Below are 21,239 nucleotides of genomic sequence, written 5' to 3' on the forward strand. Positions count from 1 at the left end.
TTTCAATTATTTGATTTTATTTTTTTGAGACAGAGTCTCGCTATGTTGCCCAGGATGGAGTGCAGTGGCATGATCTCGGCTCGCTGCAATCTCTGCCTCCTGGGCTCAAGTGATTCTCCTGCCTCAGCCTCCCAGGTAGCTGGGATCACAGGCGCCTGGCTAATTTTTGTATTTTAGCAGAGACAGGGGGTTTTGCCATATTGGCCAGGCTGGTCTCGAACTCCTGACCTCAAGTGATCTGCCTGCCTTGGCCTCCCAAAATGCTGGGATTACAGGCGTGAGCCACCACACTGGGCCAGATTCTTTTATTTGTTGTACTCTTTTGGTCTGTTCCTCACCATTCCCCTCCTCCCCCAACCCCTACCTCATGCCCAGCACCTTGTCATCTTGTTCTGCACCAATTCCCCAGTGCCTGGCACATGGGCAGTGCTCACATTCCAGTTGCCGAATGAATGAATAAATGTGGTCTCCAAACCTCACACCACCCTGAAAGGCCGTGTGTTCTCATTCCCATTTATAGGGGAGAAAACTGAGGGTCTGAGAGGTTTACGTCGAAGTTTGGTTCTTGGGCTGGCAAGAGCCCCAGAGCTCTTTAGAAATGCAGATTCCCAGGGAGTGGGTCCAGCCACCAGTGCTTCCACAAGCACTGTAGGCGATGCTGGGGTGTACCGAGGCTGGATACACAAGGACACGTACAGCAGCGAGAGCTGGAACTCAGAGCACTACCTCCTTCATCTCCCCACCCCAGCCCAAGACAAGGCAGGCAATGCCCACAATCCACTGTGCCCCCTGGCAGGTAAGCCCCCATCCTGCTAAATTAGCCACCTGGTGCCTCTCACCCTGAGAGCTGGGCAGCTCTCCAGGAGCCCCAAAAGGAATAATACCAGATTAGAGGTTTTGAGTCAGCCTTGAGGCAGGACTGATTGGGACAGGATGAATATATGGCAACAAACCCGTGGGATGCAAGCGTGCGCGCTTCTCAAAAGGAGTAATGAATAAATGTGAACGAATGCACAAGACTCAGCTCACATACTAATTACCTTTTCTGCCAGCCAGGCTCCTAGAAATGTGACTCACTCAGATGCTCTTAAATATACTGCATCTGTCTCTCTCACACACACAAACGTGTGCGTGTGCGCATGCACGCACTCTGCAGAGGGGCCAGAAGCAGCTAGCAGGTGGAGGAATAGCACACTCTATCTCTCCACGTGCTGGGGCCTGCAGAGGCCAGAACACAGGCAGGCAGGATTCCTTGCATGAGAAGGAAAACAAGGCCTGCCTGGAGGCTATGCCAAGGCCGTACCTTGGTGTGAACTTAGGAATCAGATCTTCCAGTTTCTGATAATGTCCCCACACCACCTGCTAGCACCTTGTGACTCTGGGCAGCTGCCATAAGGTGCCTCATCTGCAAAACAAAGGTGATAACAGTGTCCACCCCATGGGGTTGCGGTGACAGTTAAAATACTTAGGGTTTAGGACAGTAGTTAACGGGGTAAGCAGTTTATATAAGGTGTCTATTAAATACATTAGAAAGGCCAAGCACGGTGGCTCACACTTGTAATCCCAGCAGTTTGGGAGGCCCAAGGCAGGCAAATCACTTGAGTCCAGGAGTTGGAGACCAGCCTGGGCAACGTAGTGAAACCCTGTCTCTATAAAAATTCAAAAATTAGCCAGGTGTGCTGGTGTGTGCCTGCAATCCCAGCTACTCAGGAGGCTAAGGTGGGAGGATCACTTGAGCCCAAGAGTTTGAGCTGCAGTGAGCCGTGACTGAGCCACTTCATTCCAGCCTAGGTGACAGCATAAAGACAGCTCAAAATATAATAATAATAAAATACAATACATAGGTAAAAAAGATTGGCAAACGCTCTCTTGTCTGAGGTGGTGAGCGCTTTCATTTTTCTAGAAGGGGCGGTTGCCATGGAGCTGGTGTTGTAACAAGGTGGCTCGCCTAGGTATTTGTCCACTGCTGGCTTCCAAGCTCATGCCTGTAATCCCAGCACTTTGGGAGGCTGAGGTGGGAGACTGCTTGAGGAAGGAGTTCAAGACCAGCCTGGGCAACATAGCAAGACTCTGTCTCTGTTATAAATAAAATAAAAGAAAAAAAGAAAAGAATGTGTTGTAATGAGGTTACTGGTTTAGGTTTTTGTCCACTGCTGGCTTCTAGCCTCCCCCATCACACACCAACCAATGAGGTCCCTGAGGTGGTGTGAAGGGGAGACGCTCTTGGAATGGTTGGCCCTGGGGACTCCCACACTCTTCTGCCACCTGCAGCAGGTGCTCTAAGTGAGAGCCTCGCTGTGGAGGTAGAACCCAGGCCAGAGGACCTTGGGGTGCCCTGAAACCGGGCGTTTCTCTTGCAGAGTCAGAGCAGACACCAGCCATTCTCTTGGGAACCAGCATCCCCATCTTCCCTTTCATCCATGGGAAAGGAGACATGAAATGTACAAAACCGTTCTAGAACATTCTTACTGGCCTTGCCCCAGCTGCTACCAGCATGGCTGCACCCTGGATCCCCCTGACCCCAGCCACGTCCCCTCCCAGTGTCTAGCAGGTCAGTGGCATCTTAACCTACCTTCTCTAAAGATGGCGGTAGGCACTGGAACACAGAAGGGAAAGACAAAATGAGCAGGTGGTGTGGGAGTGGATTTGCAAGCCCTGTGCATATGTAATAGTTCAGTGCCCAGTACCAACATGAATACAGGTACACAGTTCACGCTCCCACCAGGCTGAAAGGTCTCAGTGGGAGGGAGGCCAGAAGAGGGGAGTCAGACAGAAATATGTGACACTGGGCATTACTTAACCTCTGTGAACCTCAGTCTCTCCATCTGTAAAATGGGAATAATGATAGTGCTGCTTTACAAGGCTGGTGTGAGAAGTACGTGAAAAATACTCAGTCTGGGCCGGGTGTGATGGCTCACGCCTATAATCCCAGCTCTATAGGAGGCAGGAGATTGCTTGAGGAAGGGAGTTCAAGACCAGCCTGGGCAACATAGCAAGACTATCTCTATTATAAATAAAATAAAATAAGAAAAGAAAAGTCAGGTTTGGTGCCTGACACAGAGGAAGCAACAGCTTTTTAGTGAATTGCTTGTTAAAAAGTCAATCATGGCCAGCTGCGGTGGCTCATGCCTGTAATCCTAGCACTTTGGGAGGCTGGGGTGGGCGGATCACTTGAGGACAGGAGTTTGAAACCAGCCTGGCCAACATGGTAAAACCCTGTCTCTGGTGCACACCTGTAATCCCAGATACTCGGGAGGTTGAGGCAGGAGAATCTCTTGAAACGGGGAGGCGGAGTTAGCAGTGAGCTGAGATTGCGCCACTGCACTCCAGCCTGGGTGACAGAGTTAAACTGTCTGAAAAAAGAAAAGACAATCATGATTCCCATTTTCCTGTAGGGAAAATGAAGTCAGAGACATCAGAAAAATTGGCCAGAGGCTCACTGGAATTTACAGGCTGGCCTGGGACTAGAACCCATTTCTCCCAGCTCCTGACCTCAAGGCCTTTCTGCTGCAGCCCTGTTCTGAAGCCCCCACGTATGACAGAGGCCCAGGATGGGGCTGCAGAGCCAGTCTCCCCATGCACCCCAGCATCACAGTCTGTCCCAGCTCACTCCTGCTGGAGCCTCTGGTCCATTTCCTGCTCTGCAGGATTAAACTGTTACAAGGTTTCCTGACTTTAAGCTCTTTCCCAGACCTGCAATTCTCACCCTCTGATATCTTTTCCAAGTTACAGGTTCTCCTAATCTTCATTCCCCAATGCTGACTAGACCACTGGCCCATTTGAGGGCTCTCAAATTAGAAAATCCTCATAGGTTAGTAAACAGGGTTGCAAGAACACAAGCTCTGTGATCCATGAATATGCAAAGAAGCTCCAGTCCTGTAAATAAAAGCAATCATTTAAATGCAAATTGCATCCTTGGCTGCCCGAGCCACGGTGGTTGGTTCCTCTCAGGCTGTAATTCCGAGAAGAAAATGTGACTAACTCGGAACCCCCAGGAAGCTCTGCGAGAAAGTGCTTACGGGGCCGTGGGCTCCGGGTGGCTCAGTTAGGGTGGATCAAAACTGTTTCAAAGTAGGGAGTGGATTTTAAAACCTGAGCTGCTCCTCCAGTTGGCTTGCAGTGGCTGGCTAGGCTCGAAGCGGTCCCCCAAGGCTGGACAGAGCCCTTTGGAGGCTCCCAGCATCTCTCTCGCCCCATGGGCAGAATGGAAAGGGGGACTATTTTCCATCTGGTCAACGTCAGGGGAGCTTCTACAAATGAGATCCGAAGGCCTCCCGCTCAAAACCCTAGGAGGGTTCACTGGTCCAAACGAAATAAACCCTAAACTCCTTTCCATGGCCCAAGAGATCGTGATCTGGCTGGTCCTCACCATTCCCCTATCCCCACCCCCAAATCTGCCTACAGCTCCAGCCACAATGGCCTTTGTTCAGTTCCTCTAAGCTCATTCCCACCTCCAACCTTTTGCACGCACAGTGCCTTCCTCCTGGTTCAGTCTTCCCCCTAGACCTCCCCAGCGGCGCGCCCCTCTTTTAGCTGGGCTGCACTCAAATGTCACTCCGCGAACAGTCTTCTCAGGTACATACACCCCTGTCACCTTCTTTTACATCACCCCTTCTTATTTTCCTGGCCGTCCTTATCCCAATTGGATTTCATATCCATTTGCTATGGGTTTGTTTAATGTTTGCTCACTCACCTCCCCAGCCCCGGGAGAGAAGGGGTCTTGTCCGTTTTATACAAGGCACCCAGTTCTGTCCCTGGCATGTTTCTTGAAATAACATATTAATCCAATAAAGATTCTGAGTTTATCTTTCTAACAAAACTGCCTGTCTTGCTGCCTGTGCCCCAAATGGCGGCTCCTTCCCCCTGGAATCTCCTTCCCTTCCCAACTCAGCTGACCCCTTTCCAGGCTTAGAGCAGGGAGCAGATAGGAAACTGTTCACTCCACAGTCTTAGATACCAAACTGGCCGGGAGGGCTTCCAAACGACAGATGCCAATTTGCATTCTATTTACATGTCATTTGCATGCAGTTTAACTCAAAGCCTGGATCCTCCGCAAGCCTCGAGTCCCCACCGAAGAAACTTCTGAATTAAGAAGGTTCCTTGGCTGAAGTGCCGGGGTTTTTGTGCCAGATCCCTCCCCCACTTCTCTTGTCTTTGCGGGACCCCCAGGGCTTTCTGGGCTCCGTTCAGGTGCCCCCCGGCCTGGTGCAGTTGGGCGGCCAATGTGGCGCGTGGGCTGGGGCCCCAGGCGGGGACGCCGCTGCCCGCCACACTCCAGGGGCCTTTGTCCGCGCTCCAAGGAGCCGCCCCCTTAGCGAACGGGGGACGGAAAGGGGGAACTGGCTAGGCCTGGGTGTGACAGAGCAAGGACTGAGGAGTGAACCCGCTGCACGGGGGAGACTTCTGGGGCAAGGTCGTTGGCCCCCTCCCAGGCTGTTTAACCTGCTGCCCGGTGCCAAGGCGGGTGCGGGCTTCTCCAGCGCGCTCCCTTTCCGGCCCAAGCCCTAGGGACCCCGGGATGTGTGGGGTCCTCGTGGGGCTGGAATCCTGTGTCCCCCAAGGAGAGGGGACAGAGCAGAGGTCTAGTCCTTATCCCCAGCCTAGCCGCCTCTCCCAGAGGTCCAAGTGCCCCCTGTCTGGAAGGGAAACGCCACTCCCCCCGCCGCGCCATTGTATGCAGCCGCCCCCTCCTCCCTACCCCTCCCCGTCATTGGTCCCCAGCCCAGGTCTCAGCTCTGCCCTCTTCCCCCGCCATGTCCCCCCCTCCCCTTGCTGAGTAATGCGCACTCAAGCCGGCTAAGGGCTTGACCCCCAGCCCCCGCGACAGGTGCTGCTGTTCACCCACAAAGTCCAGCCCTTGTGCCCCCGGCTGCGTCTGCCCCGTCCACAGTCAGCCCCCCCACGCGGCCCCAGGACCAGCCCGCAGCTCCTCACACACCACGAGTCACTAGGACATGGCTGGGTTCCTTTACGCTCCCCAGCTGCCCTTCACCTGTGGTCGCCCCCAGACCCTCCTGGGAGACTTGGATCTCTACCTGATCCAGGCACAGTCCCCCTCTCCCCGTAAAGGTCCCCAGACCCTCCCCTCTCCCGCCCACCCCTCTACGGCTCCGCTCCCGACGCACCGTGGTTCCCCTCGCCCAGATCCCACATCTCCCCGTGAACTCCCTGGCTGGGGTTGGGGGGCCGCTTAGAAAAACACAAGAAGCAGACCCCCCAATCCTCCCAAATCCACGGCGGGAAAAGTTTCTGGGGTCCCCACAGCGTCCTCCACCGCATCGGCTCAGCTCGCACTCACCGACCCCTGCGGCCCCGCAGCGCCAACGCTCCAGCTGGCCCTCGGCCCGAGTCACATCTCTGCAGCGCGGCCGCGGCCCCCGCTCCACGCACGCCCGCCTGCGGGTCCAGCTTCACTGCAGCGCCTGCCAGAGTCGCTGCCGCGCGAGGCGCCCCCTGGCCCGGCCCGCGCTGCTGCAGCGGCCGCGGCCCCGCCCCCGCCCCTCGGCCGGCCCCGCCCCCGGGCCTCCGAGCCCCACCCCCAGTCCCGCTGGCGGTTCCGCGCCGGGCTAGGCGCCGTCTGTATGCACCCTCGGAGCCCAAGCTCGTGGCTTCTAGCCCGGATCGCTAAGACGACCCCCCCCACCTCCCGTGTCCCCAATTCGGGGACATTCCCCCCACAACCACAGTGCGCCCAGAAACAATCCAGACGAGCCGGGCAACTCCCCAGGGTACATCCATTTTCGGGAACACCCCTCCCCCAGCCAATACACTTACCGAAGGGTATCGCGACCGAGGGGTACCGAGGGGTCCCAGCGCAGGAGCCTTCCTGCCCCCAGGCCACACTCCAAGGTGGGTTCATAAGCAGTAACTTCCCCGAAACACACCAGCACCAGGTCCAGGACGCAGACAGGATCGATCCCGCCGGCTGCCCTTCGAAGTCACCAACACCCCGGTATGCACCTAGGGGCACACACACCGCTAGGCCTCCTCTAGGCAGGTTCCTCCTGGACACACTCCTCTCTCCTCACTGCCCACCTCCCAGGTGTCCTTATCCCTTTACGCACACTGAGTCTAACACCCGCGTCCTTCGCCCCTCCAAACACACACGTCCACACGGTGCACCCCTCACGTGGGTCCCTACGCAGGATGGCCACCACCCCTACCGCACACATCACCCACGTACGCACACGTCCACCGCCCTTCAGGGCGCACATATTCAGTGGCTCGGGCCACTGGCTGTGCTCTCCGCAGACGCTAAGGGGCACAGCCCGGACGCGTGTCCGCTGGGCGGCCGTGGGACCTGGTTGAAGGAGGGGTTCGGGGCAGCCTTCCGCCTCGGCACTGAGTCCCCCTCACCCGTCCTAGTCCACAGGCCTCTCCGAAGTCGGCATTGCTTCGATCAGGCCTGGGAGCTGCGCTCCCGGCACCCCATATAGGGCTGGTTCCCTGGGTGACCTTCAGACCAGCAAACCCAAGCAGTCTCAGGTGGCCCCCCTGCCAAAGCCAGAAACAGACCTTTGAGCAGCATCCCTTCCCCGCACTCCAGATTCTCAGGGTGAGATTTCCTTTCCACCTCCGCAGCCCCCCACCCCGTCCCCGTCCCCACCCCCGTCGCCGCAACCATCCCAGCCACATAAGATACCAAAGGGAGAGGACAGACCCCTGCTTCCCTCTCCTGCGGGCTGCAGGAAGGTGAGATGCAGAAGAACACTCCCTTCTGGGAATAGTTGCAGCCCCTGATCTTTGGGAACCGTAGCCCTTCCAGATACTCCCATCCCTCCCCGCCAGCCTCCCAGTTCCGGTCCGGTTAGGCCACATCCCCCTTGGGCACGCATCTCTGGGATACCTTTTATTATATTCAAGGGAAAATGGAAGGGAAGAACCATAATGGTAGTTTTTCCCCCACCCCTGGTTTATTTGCATGGATCCTCGGAGCCTAGAACAGTTCCAGGCACACAGTAGGCGCTCATTAAACGTTTGCGGGACGACCCTTTTCTAGTGTGTTCCCGCCAGCCTGCTCAATTGGAAAGTGGATGGGCACTGTCACCTGGTGGCAGCCCTTGGAACTGACGCCGAGATCCTTTCGTAAACGTGGGCAGGTTCACTTTTGTGAGCCACATGTCCTCAGTATCTGTAAAATGGAGATCTTTTTCATTGCACACGCCTATTGGAGTTGTTGTGAAAGTCTAACACATGTTACATGTAAAGTGCTTCACGCAGGGTCTGGCATGTGGAAAGTCCTTAATATGAACTGGTTAACATTGCAGTTACGGTTATATTCCCTTTCCCACTTGTTTTATAGAAGACCCTGACTGTGATGGTCAGTTTCGCTTCGGGTGATGATACCACAGGAAGCACAGAGTGAAAATGAAGGAGTACGCTGAGTGGTAGGTGCATTCCTTCCCTCCAAAAAGTTCAAACACCCGTGGATGATAATAATAATAGCTGAGTACATAGTGCTTCCTGTGTGCCAGGAGCTCTTCTAAGTGTTTTCAATTCTTTAACTCATTTAATCCTTCCAGTTACCCTTGAAGCCAGATACTGTTATTCTCCCTATTTTACAGATGGAGACACTGAGGCCAAGAGGGGTTAAGTACTGCCCTGGGGTTAGACAGTTGGCAAAGACAGAATCCAATCCAGTCCATCTGGCTCCGCAGGCCATATTATCAACCAATGGTTAAACTGGTGTCATCCGCTGCCAGGTCAGACATTGTCACAGAGGAGCCTCATCTCCCAGGAGAGCTCACTAGGTCTCCAGCCTTGAAGAGAATGGCTCCAGGAGGTCCAGGGAGCTATGTCAGGCTCTCAAGTGCCCAGTTCACTTTGTCTAATGAAAACCAGTGACTTCCCTGGCACTATCCTCACACTAAAAAACCAGTGGCTTCCCTGGCACTAAATGGTCAGTGCACTACCCATGGCTTCCCACTGACAAATGTCATGGTACGTGTGTTTGTCCATTTTTCATACTGCTATGAAGAAATACCCAAGACTGGGTAATTTATAAAGAAAAAGAGGTTTCATGGACTCAAAGCTCCACATGGCTGGGGAGGCCTCACAATCATGGTGGAAGGTGACCGAGGAGCAAAGGCACGTCTCACATGATGGCAGGCAAGAGGGCGTGTGCAGGGAAACTGCCCTTTATAAAACCATCAGATCTTATGAGACTGATTCACTATAATGAGAACAGCATGGGAAAGACCTGCCCCCATGATTCAATTACCTCCCACTGGGTCCCTCCCATGACACATGGGGATTATGGGAACTACAATTCAAGATGAGATTTGGGTGGGAACACAGCCAAACAATATCAGTGTGTAATCAGGTATTTGCGTGGCTCTCTGCTTGGTGTCTGCCTCCCCTATAAGACTGTATCTCAGTGCTGTTCAATCTATACTGTCTGATAACAGCAGCCACTAAACATGTGCCCAATGGACACTTAATATGTGACTAGTATGACTAGAGGATTGAACTTTCAGCTTTTTTTGAAATGGAGTCTCTATTGCCCGGGCTGGAGGGCAATGGCATGATCTCGGCTCACTGCAATCTCTACCTCCCAGGTTCAAGCGATTCTCCTGCCTCAGCCTCCCAAGTAGCTGGGATTACAGGTGTCTGCCACCATGCCTAGCTAATTTTTGTACTTTTAGTGGAGATGGGGTTTTACCATGTTGGTCAGGCTGGTCTCAAATTCCCAACCTCAGGTGACCCACCTGTCCAGGCCTCCCAAAGTGCTGGGATTACAGGCCTGAGTCACTGAGCTCAGCCTCAGTTTTATGATTTAAATTTAGGCCGGACATGCATGATGACTCATGTCTATAATCCAGCACTTTGGGAAACTGAGGTGGGAGGATTGCTTGAGGCCAGGAATTTGAAGCTGCAATGAGCTATAATTGCACCTTTGCTCTCCAGCCTGGGTGACAGAGTAAGACTCTGTCTCTTAAAATAAATAAATAAATAAATATCAATAACCACATGTGGCTACTGTACGCATAGCATATCTTTAAGCTTGATGAGGACAAGAACTATGTCTATTGTTTAGGTAGACATAGGTGATCCACCCGCCTTGGCCTCCCAAAGTGCTGGGATTACAGGCATGAGCCATCACATGTGGCTGGGGCTGGGTAATTTATAAAGAAAACAGATGTCTTGGCTCACAGTTCTGCAGGCACGTTTGACCCCAGCATCTTCTCGGCCTCTGGGGAGGCCTCAGGAAGCTTTTACTCATGGTGGAAGGTGAATGGGGAGCCGGCATGTCACATGGCGAGAGAGAGAGAGAGAGAGAGAGAGAGAGAGAGAGAGAAAGAGAGAGAGAGAGAGATGCTGGACTCCTCTAATCAGCCAGCTCTTGTGTGAACTAACGGAGAGAACCCACTCATTACTGTGAGTCACTCATGAGCGATCCATCCACATGACCCAGACACTTCCAACACTGGGAATGACATTTCAACATGAAATTTAATGTGGACAAATATCCAACCCGTATCAACTTCCTACCTACATTCTTTGTTTGGCTAGGCTGAGAAGGGTCCCAGGCTCCCTTGAGACTCCAGCACTTGATAGTCCCCTTAGAGCGGCAATGGGGGACACTTCAGGCTGTTGCCATTTCTGGAAGCATCTTTGGGGTGAGCAGCCAGGAGCACTGAGTAAACAAATGTGGAACACACCACTGCCACCATTCCACTATTTTGTGCCCATGACGGACTTCACCAATTGATTGCTGCACTCTTTTCTGCTTTTAATGCCCTCAGTCTGTAAGTGTAACTGCCCATTAAGTGTTAGAAAATTCAGGCTGGGCACAGCGGCTCACACCTGCAATCCCAGCACTTTTAGAGGCTGAGGTGGGAGGATCACTTAAGCCATGGAGTTCAAGACCAGCCTGGGCAACAGAGCAAAACCTCCATCTCTACAAAAAATTTGTAACCAGGCATGGTAGCATGTACCTGTAGTCCCAGTTACTCTGGAAGCTGAAATGGGAGGACTGTTTGAGTCTGGGAGGTTGAGGCTGCAGTGAGCTCTGATCGCAGCACTGCATTCCAGCCTGAGTGACAGAGCAAGACCTTGTCTCAAAAAAAAAAAAAAAAGAAAAGAAAAATTCACAGTGGCAAAGTGTTCTTCAGTTGTTTCTGGGTGTCCCCAACAGGGTGTCCCCATAGACATCCACAAACCAGTGTGTCAGCTGCAGTCACCATGTGACTGCTACCATCTCTTCCTTTCCTGGAACGGCTCCCACAGGTTCTTGTCTGTGAGTATGCAAGATTGCTTGGAGTAGCCTCATCATGGCCCCATTGGTCCCCTGCAAGGCCACATGGGGACACTCTCCCAAAGCCTCCAGAGCTGTCAGGAAACATTTAAGCAACAGGACAATTGTTACAGCCTACACAATAGGGATGTTTGTTATCACACAACAGTAAGTCGGGACGTGGGTGATCCCACAATTGGGCCATTGCTCAACAACGTAAACAGGGGCCCAGTGTCTTTCTAGTAGTCTTCTGATCAACTGTCCTCAGCTTGGCACCTCATGGTCACAAGATGGCCGCCATGGCACCAAACATCACATCTTCACTTGACAATCTCCAATATAGGAAAGAAGCTGTCCAGGGAAGAGAGCTCCTCTTGTGAGTCTGCCTATTAATCAGAGAGAAAATCATTCCTAGAACTGCCCCGCCTCTCACCCCACGTGCAGAATCACCCTTATATTTCCTGGGTCGGAACGGAATCACCTCGCTTCCCCACGCACAAAGGAGGCTGAGAAGTGAGCTCCTGGCACCAAGAGACTCAGGAAAGGAGGGTGAGGGAAAGGTGCTTGAGGCAGGAACCCTCAGTGTCTGCCCCAAGTGACCTTCCTGAGAGTTGAAAGAGCAGGGGCTTGAGCTGGGGCCATGCAGGTCCAGTGTCTTACCCAGCCACCTATGAGGGTAGCTTCTGAGTCACTGTCTCAGGGGGATCAAACCAATTCCAGGGCCAGATAGAAAGTGTGTGGCCCCTTTCCCTTCTCCCCTCCCCTCCTTTTCTCCTGATGCAACTCTGTCACAGAAGCAGCTCTCTATCTTCATAGAAGCTTTCTGCTTTACGCTTTGGGAGGCCGAGGTAGGTGGATAGCCTGAGGTCAGGAGTTCGAGACCAGCCTGGCCAACATGGTGAAACCCTGTCTCTACTACAAATACAAAAAAATTAGCTGCGCATGGTGTCACATGCCTGTAATCCCAGCTACTCTGGAGGCTGAGGCAGGAGAATCACTTGAACCTGAGAGGCAGAGATTGCAGTGAGCCGAGATCGCGCCACTGTGCTCCAGCCTGGGCAACAGAGTGAGACTCGTTCTAAAAACACAAACAGAAAAAAAGGTTTCTGCTTTGTCATTTCACTCCTAGAAGGTCCCTTGCTGTGTCCCCAAAACAAAGGAACTGTCTGCCCCCAAAGGCAAACTCAAGCCTCTACCCCTATGTAAAATAAAGAATGATTTGAATGGTTGCAATTCTAGGTTGTTTATAGGCGTCTATGAACTTCCTGGTGGAGGTTTAAGAAATGTTGGACCGTTTATCTTTACTCAGTTATGAAGCTTAAAGTGATGTGGGATCCACTTTAAGAGAGAGGGTGGGCCGGGCGCGGTGGCTCAAGCCTGTAATCCCAGCACTTTGGGAGGCCGAGACGGGCGGATCACGAGGTCAGCAGATCGAGACCATCCTGGCTAACCCGGTGAAACCCCGTCTCTACTAAAAAATACAAAAAACTAGCCGGGCGAGGTGGCGGGCGCCTGTAGTCCCATATACTCGGGAGGCTGAGGCAGGAGAATGGCGTAAACCCGGGAGGCCGAGCTTGCAGTGAACTGAGATCCGGCCACTGCACTCCAGCCTGGGCGACATAGCGAGACTCTGTCTCAAAAAAAAAAAAAAAAAAAAAAAAGAGAGAGGGTGGAGGCAGAGCCTGGATGTGCCAGCCCCAGAGCCCAGGCTCTAACCACTGCCCCATCCTGCTGTCTTACCCCTGGGCAGGGATCCTACGATTAGCTTCACTTTCTCCTAGTTTTTCCTTATGACACTGTGATGTGCTTCCAAATCACCCAGGCTCTTGTCCAAATGAACATTCTGGTTCAGAGGGAGGGAGAGGATTCTGTACCCCCAAAAGCTCCCAGCTGGGCTGCCGGACCCAGGACCGCACTCCCAGTAGCAAGACCTTAGCCCAGTTCTTCTCAGGCCTGGCTGCTCATGAGGATCACCTGAGTCAAAAAAAAAAAAAAGGTGCCTGGGTCCTCTCCTGGACCAATTCAATTAAGTGAGAATCACTGGGTCTGGAGGCTGAAGCAGGCTCAGACCATTGCTAAACAGGGTGGGAGACATCAGAAACACCGGATCGAATTTCCAGGTGGCCATATCCCCTTAGAGAAATCCCTTAGTTTCTCTGCATCTTGGTCTCTGCATCTGTGAGATGAAGGGGCTCATAATAGTCTCCACCTGTTAGAGCCGAGTGATTAGCAACCAAGTGGACCCAGCCAGTGCCCGTAGGGGTCAGGTGTTGTGGTTTTAATTTAAAAGGGCTTGGAGGAGATTTGGATCAAGAAAGCAAACCGATCTCCAGTTACTCGTCATGCCTTTGGTGAGTACGAATGGGGTGAAAACATGAAAATATGCTTGTTTCTTTCCATGCTCTCTCTTTCCTCAGTGTACTAAGTTCTTGAAGTGCTGTCCAGGGAACCTCTCTGGGGGTCTGCAGGATCAAAACTGTTTTCATAATAGCACTAAGACCTTATTTTCCCCTTTCACCGTCATTCTCTCATGAATGTACAGTGGAGTTTCCCAGCGGCTTTTGAGATGTGATATTGCAACTGACCGATGGTGGGAGCAGGCGTGACGGTCTCGCTGTCTTCTATTAAGTCAGAAATTTCAGAGGTTCTCAAAAATGTAAACTATTGCTGTGCTTCTCACTAATTTTCACGCGCGTGTGAAGAGATGACCAAACAGGCTTTGTGTGAGTAATAAAGCGTTTTAATCACCTGGGTGCAGGCAGGCTGAGTCCGAAAAGAGGGTCAGCGAAGGGAGACAGTGGTGGGGCCATTTTATAGGATTTGGGTAGGTAAAGGAAAATTAGTCAAAGGGGGTTGTTCTTTGGCGGGTAGGGGCGGGGGTCACAAGGTGGTCAGTGGGGCAGGTTCTGAGTCAGGAGAAGGAATTTCACAAGGTTAATCGCTCAGTTAAGGTGGGCCAGGAACAAATCACAATGGTGGAATGACACCAGTTAAGGCCGGAACCGGCCATTTTCACTACTTTTGTGATTCTTCACTTGCTTCAGGCCATCTGGATGTATATGTGCAGGTCACAGGGGATACAATGGCTTAGCCTGGGCTCAGAGCCTGACACTAATGGCCTTTACTTTTAGAAAATACAGTTATTATTCATAAAAAAGCTTTTATGTTAACATGTAATAGGTTTATTATATGAATATTTTAAAATTTCCTTGGCTTTAATTTGAAATAGGGTGAATATTGGTAGGTATTTACTCCATACTTATCTACCAATATTACCTCCTCCAAGTCCTTTAATTTTATTTATTTATTTAGTCTTCTGAGATGGACTGTCACCGTGTCACCCAGGTTGGAGGGCAGTGGTGTGGTCTCAGCTCACTGCAAACTCCACCTCCTCTAGGTTCAAGCGATTCTTGTGCCTCAGCCTCCTGAGTAGCTGGGATTACAGGTGTGCACCACCACACCTGGCTAATTTTTTGTATTTTTAGTAGAGACGGAGTTTCACCATGTTGGCCAGGCTAGTCCTGAACTTCTGACCTCAAGTAATCCACTGACCTTGGCCTCCTAAAGTGCTGGGATTACAGGTGTGAGCCACCACACCTGGCCTCCAAATCCTTTTAAATGAGAACAATAGCTCTTAATCTCTACTGGGCACTGACTCTGTCCGAGGCAGGATATAAAGTATTGGCATACACCTAAACAAAAACTCTTTGGGGGTCTTCCACCAGTTTATCAATTTTAAGAGTGTGAACGTGTCCCAAGACCATGAAGATTGAAAACCACCACTCAAAGAACACTAATTTAGAACCATCTCTCAAAAAGAGTAATGAACAGTTATATAGCATTTACAGTTTGCCAGGCACTGTTTTTTTTTTTTTTTTTTTTTTTTTGTGAGTGGAGTCTTGTGCTGTTGCCCAGGCTGGAGTGCAGTGGTGCCATCTCAGCTCACTGCAACCTCTGCCTCATGGGTTCAAGCAATTCTTCTGCCTCACCCTCCTGAGTAGCTGAGGCTACAGGTGCATGCCACCACGCTCAGCTAACTTTTGTATTTTTAGTAGAGACAGGGTGTCACCATATTGGCCAGGCTGGTCTTGAACTCCCAACCTCGTGATCTACCCACCTCGGCCTCCCGAAGTGCTGGGATTACAAACATGAGCCACCATACCTGGCCCAGGCACTGTCCTAAACACTTTGTATACACACACACGCACATAAATAAACTTTCTGATTCTCATGACAATCCTATGATGTGTACTATATCCCCATTTTACAGAAGTGCAAATCGAGGCACAGGGAGCTGCTCAAGTCCCCTGATAGAGGCCATAGGCCTGGGCTTCATGTGCAGAAGAGCCTCCTCTAGATGTCCTCCTGCCTGTTGGGCCTTGTCTGTTCTGTCCTACTGCTGGGAGGGGCAGTGTCCTCCTCTTCCTCCTCTCTCTCTGTTTTCACATTTCTTACTGAGGGCTTGGCCCAGCCAACTGTGAAAGATTGTACCAGACAGCGCAGGCTGAGGTGGGAGCTGCGAGGTGGGGAAGGGAGCCTGAGGTGACTTGAGTTACATAAGGGCCCCTGGGACAGGGGACAGTTATGTAATGGTGGGGAGAGGAGGGCAGGGGTGGCACAGTGAGTCAGGGCTAGGGAAGGCACCAGGAGCTGGAAGAGGAAAGAGGAGGACAGGGCAGAGGAAATTGTCTGTTGCTAGCCAGGGTGGCTACCATGCAGGAGGAAACCAGGACAGGGGATCGGGGTGGTTCTTCCGTCCTGTTGCTGCCCGCAGTGCCAAGGCCCCTGCCCTGACAGGCTCCACTCTCCACTCTCCTGGCCCCACTGAGTACAGATGATTCTGGCAGTCCTCTCATATATTTTTACCAAACTCCTTGACTGTTTAATTAGCCAGAGCCCATTTCTGTTGCTTGCAAACAAGAACCCAGAGTAATACAGAGCCCTTTCCTGCCCAAATACCTGAATGGACAGGGGTCTGGAAACTTCCAGGCATGCGGTAGGTGCTCAATGTATGCACATTGAATGGATAAGAACACAATGGCCGGGTGTGGCTCACGCCTGTAATCCCAGCACTTCAGGAGGTGGAGGTGGGAGGATCACCTGAGCCCAGGAGCTTGAGACCAGCCTGGGCAGCATGGCGAGACCCTGTCTCTACAAAAAAAACCTAAAAAATTAGCCAGTCCTGGTGGTGCGCACCTGTGGTCCCAGCTACTTAGGAGGGGCTGAGGCAGGAGGATTACTTGAGCCCAGGACTTTGAGGCTGCAGTGAGCTGTGATTGCACTGCTGCACTCTGGCCTGGGCCACAGAACAAGACTGTCTCAACAAAAAATAATAATAATAATCCTAACCCCAAGGTGTCAGAAAGTGGGGTCTTTGGGAGGTAATTAAGTCTTGAGGGTGGCCATTGTGTTCTTATCCATTCGATGTGCATACATTGAGCATCTACCATGTGCCTAGAAGTTTCCAGACCCCTGTCCATTCAGGTATTTGGGCAGAAAAGGGCTCTGTATTACTCCGAGTTCTTGTTTGCAAGCAACAGAAATGGGCTCTGGTTAATTAAACAGTTAAGGAGTTTGGTAACAAGATATGAGAGGCCTTCCAGAATCATGAGTGGGATTAGAACTTTTGTAGAGGAGATCCCAGAAAGTATTTTAGCCCTGTTTTCACCCTGTGGGGGACACAGTGAGAGGACAGCATCCATGAACCAGCAAGCAGACCCTCACTAGACATGGAATCTGCCAGTGCCTGGATCTTAGACTCCCTAGCCAGAGCTGTGAACAAGATACTTCTGTTGTTTCTAAATTACTCAGTCTTGGCCGGGTGTGGTGGCTCACACCTGTAATCCCAGCACTTTGGGAGGCCAACGTGGAAGGATCACTTGAGGTCAGGAGTTGGAGACCAGCCTGGCCAACATGTGAAATCCCGTCTCTGCTAAAAATACAAAATTAGCTAAGTGTGGTGTCACATGCCTGTAATCCCAGCTACTCGGGAGGCTGAGGCAGGAGGATCCTGGGAGGCAGAGGTTGCAGTGAGCTAAGATTGTGCTACTGCACTCCAGTCTGGGCAGCAGAGTGAGACTGTTTCAAAAAAATTAAAAAAAATCCTGAGTCAAATAAAGTATTTTGTTATAGCAGCCAGAAGGAATCAGGATAGAGATTCGAACTTCTCTGATGTGTTGGAATAATCTTCAGTGAAACTGGAGTCTGAGCTTGTGTCTTGGACTCAATGTCAGGGCTGGGAATTTTCTTTGCTTTTTTTTGAGATGGAGTATTGCTCTGTCACCCGGGCTGGCTGGAGTGCAGAGGCACAGTCTCGGCTCACTGCAACCTTCGCCTCCTGGGTTCAAGAAATCCTCCTGTCTCAGCCTCCTGAGTAGCTGGGATTACAGGCATGTGCCACCACGCTCAGCTAATTTTTGCACTTTTAGTAGAGACAAGGTTTCGCCATGTTGGCCAGGCTGGTCTCAAACCCCTGACCTCAGGTGATCTACCCACTTCGTGTGGGTATACACACACGTATACACACGTATACACACGTATACACACACATACACACACATACACACACATACACACATACACACATATATATACATACATACACACACATACACATGTATATACATATATATACACACACATATATACACACACATACACATGTATACACATATATACACATACACATATATACACACACATATACACACATGTATACACACACGTATACACACATGTATACACACACGTATACACACGTATACACATGTATACACACGTATACACACGCATACACACGCATACACACATATACACACATTTATACACATATATATACACACACATATATACACATATATATATACACACACACACAGAGATTTTATATGTATATATACACACACACAGAGAGAGTGCACACATCAGAGAGCTTTGTTTTCTTTCTCATAAGGGCACTAATCCCATGGTGGGGGCCCTGCTCTCATGACCTCTTCTAAACCTAATCACCTCTCTAAGGCCCCACCTCCTAATACCATCCCACTGGGATGAGGGCTTCAACATATGAATTTGAGGGGACATGAATATTCGGTTGATAACAGAAGAAATATCTGGGGGATCCAGGTGAAGCAAGAGGGGATGGGTGTGTGCTCAGTGAGCAGAATTGGAGTCGGGCATGAGACAGCCGCCTGCCAGAGCTGCTCTCCGGGAATAGAGCTGGTGGTGCAGGTGGGCACCTTGGGAAGCAGGCTCCGAGGTGGAGACGGCACATGGGAAAGGTTTTGGGGGGTGCTCTTGGGATCAGCATCCAGGGCGGGAGGAGGCAGCACTGGGCAGAGGGACAGGTTGGGCTGCATTATCTTCCCAGCAGCTCCGGAACTGGCCTCGTAGAGTTGCCCACACTGGGGAGAGGGGGCTGAGCCTTCGTGCCTCACATCAAAGCAGCTGCAGACCCTGGCTGAGTGCTCACCTGCTTCCTGAAAGCAAGAGGCTGGGAGGGGACTCGACCACCAGCAGGTATTCATCGTCTCCATTCTCTGTTACTCACTCTTGCTCCCCTTGCCCTTGGCCGTGCCCCCTGTTGACCTCAGTGGTTCACCCAGGGACTGATCAAGACCTTCACTGCTGAGGGTCCTGCGACCCTGGTCATCATCCCCTCCCTTCTCAGGCTGTGGCTGTTGCATGTGACCATTTCCCATCCAAAGTGAGCCAGAGGCTGGGTGTGGTGGCTCAGGTCTGTAATCCAGAGCTTTGAGAGGCCGGGGTGGGAGGATCACATAAGGTCAGGAGTTTGAGACCAGCCTGGGCAACAGAGTGAGACCTTGTCTCTGTAAAAAAAAAAAAAAAAAAAAAAAAAAAAAAAAAAAAAAAAAAAAATTAAAAATTAGCTGGGCAGGGTGGTGTGCACCTGTGGTCCCAGTTACTTGGGAAACTGAGGCAGGAAGAGGACTTGAGCCCAGGAGTAGGAGGCTGTAGTGAGCTATGATGGCACCACTGAACATCAGCCTATGTAACACAGTGAGATGCTGTCTCTCTCTTAAAAAAAAAAAAAAAAAAAAAGTCGGGTGACTAGAAATGCCCAGGTGAAATCATCCGAGGGCTAAACATCTCCCCTGGCCCCAGACAGCCTTCCCTCCTCCTGACAGTGGAGTTCATTCCTCTGCCCAGGACAGAGGTTCCTTTCTTTGCCTGCTCATGCTTCCCACCATGAAGAGTCCAAAGGGACCAGGTGGCAGCTGCAGCGTGAGATTTAATGGGATACTGTCTGTGTCCCTGGCGGAAATGTTTTTCCTCTGGGAACCAAGACCCCAACATCCTGCAGAGCCCAGAGTTTCAGCTGAGTGGTGGTGGTAGCTGCCCCGTCCCTATACTCCCTGTCCCCACACCCAACCTGCCTCCCAAATGCACACCCCTGCCTGCCCCAGAAGCGCCGAGTGTGCATCCATGACCTAGATGGTGACTTTCCTTCTTGAACTCCGCTTTCAGGTTCTCATTCAGTGGTGAATTTGGAGGCTCCCGCTTCTTCTCTTAGACCTCATTTCCCCGATTTCCACTTGGGGGAGACATCTCTCTTTGTCCTGACCTTTACATCTGTCTCTGCTCAGACGCCTCATTAAAAAAAAAACCTTCACTGTCTTTGGCGTGTCCTGTGCTTTGGGCTTTGTTATAAATGAGTAGATGGGATTGAGTGGAAGAAGTAATGGTGCCCCTGATCATCTATTTTCTTTTCTTAGAGACAGAGTCTGTCTCTGTTGCCCAGACTGGAGTGCAGTGGTGTAATCATAGCTCACTGCAACCTCAAACTTTTGGGCTCCAGTGATCCTCCTACCTCAGCCTCCAGAGTAGATGGGACTATAGGTGTGTACCATCACACCCTGCTAATTTTTAAATTTTTTGTAGAGATAGGGTCTCACTAAGTTGCCCAGGTTGGCATCTAACTCCTGGTCTCAAGTGATTCTCTTGCCTCGGCCTCCCAAAGTGCTTGGATTACAGGCATGAGCCAAAGCACCCAGCCTCCTCTGACAAATTTTTGAATGTACAATCTCTACACTGCCCAGGGCTGCCAGAGACACACGGATTCCTGGGCTCGGACACATGACATGGGGCAAATTCTTAAAGGCGTCTGAGAACATCTCTCTTGTAAGGATTAGTAATACTATTTACAGTGTGTATGAGCATATATTTGTTTATTAATTCATTCAATTGTTCATTCATTCTTTGCCCTATTCCAAAAAGAACAGAGGCAAGCCCATTGCTTATTAAACAACCTCATAGACAACGTTGTAAACAAGCAAATCGTAGTGTGCTGGTGGCTGAAGTTGCTTGGGGTCCAAAAGGTTTCTAAGTAACAGCTGGTGGCTGTAATCCCAGCTTTGGGAGGCTGAGGAAGGTGGACCATTTGAGGTCAGGAGTTCAAGACCAGCCTGGCTAACATGGTGAAACCCTGTCTCTACTAAAAATACAAAAATTAGTTGGGTATGGTGTTGCTTACTTGTAATCCCAGCTACTTGGGAGGCTGAGGAAGGACGTTGAACCCAGGAGGTGGAGGTTGTAGTGAGCAGAGATTGCACCATTACCCTCCAGCCTGGGCAACAAAGTAAGACTCCGTCTCAAAAAAAAAAAAAAAAAATCAGCTGATTATATAAATTCACAGTAGCACAGATCACTGTTTGAGTTGCCAACACTACATTGTAAACTACTCCAAAATGCGGTGGCTTAAAATAAACCACTGATTTGCTCATGACTGTGGTACACACAGGGCTTATCTGTGGTTCTCATGGCATCCACTAGGACTGGAAGATCCAAGCTCATCTCTCATGCTCCAGGGCCTTCTTTTCGAGTGAACTTCTCTCCAGTAGGGTGGGTGGACTTCTTTAGGCCGTGATGGCTGGGTTCCGAGAGAGAGTGGTCCAACAGGCCAATCCTCAGAGCAAATCTGCTGGCCTCCTACATGCAAATGTCCTATTGACTGAAGCGAATCCCATGGCCAAGCCACGTCAGTGTG

General features: G+C 51.2%; 1 protein-coding gene and 1 long non-coding RNA gene across 7 annotated transcripts in view; one reads left to right on the forward strand and one right to left on the reverse strand.

Annotated features, from left to right (window-relative positions):
- Positions 1-7,783, reverse strand: part of GPRC5B (G protein-coupled receptor class C group 5 member B) — a 28,721-nt gene extending 20,938 nt beyond the window's left edge. Inside the window, exons 1-2 of one of the 6 annotated variants that reach the window (XM_074027845.1) lie at positions 7,661-7,783; positions 6,775-6,960 (exon numbers count right to left, since the gene is read on the reverse strand). The gene's annotated coding sequence lies outside the window, so the exon portion shown is untranslated. Of the gene's footprint in view, positions 1-6,298; positions 6,421-6,774; positions 7,114-7,515 lie in introns of those variants that run through there. The other 5 variants (XM_074027847.1, XM_074027846.1, XM_074027844.1 and 2 more) reach the window with 5 other exon arrangements.
- Positions 7,784-13,698: 5,915 nt separating this feature from the next.
- LOC135968799 (uncharacterized) lies at positions 13,699-19,869 on the forward strand. The gene is made up of 3 exons (XR_010583762.2): positions 13,699-13,959; positions 18,606-18,751; positions 19,721-19,869. It is a non-coding gene; the product is annotated as an uncharacterized lncRNA (long non-coding RNA).
- The last annotated feature ends 1,370 nt before the right edge of the window (positions 19,870-21,239 follow it).

Source organism: Macaca fascicularis, chromosome 20 (assembly GCF_037993035.2).
Source record: "Macaca fascicularis isolate 582-1 chromosome 20, T2T-MFA8v1.1".
Taxonomy (NCBI): domain Eukaryota; kingdom Metazoa; phylum Chordata; class Mammalia; order Primates; family Cercopithecidae; genus Macaca; species Macaca fascicularis.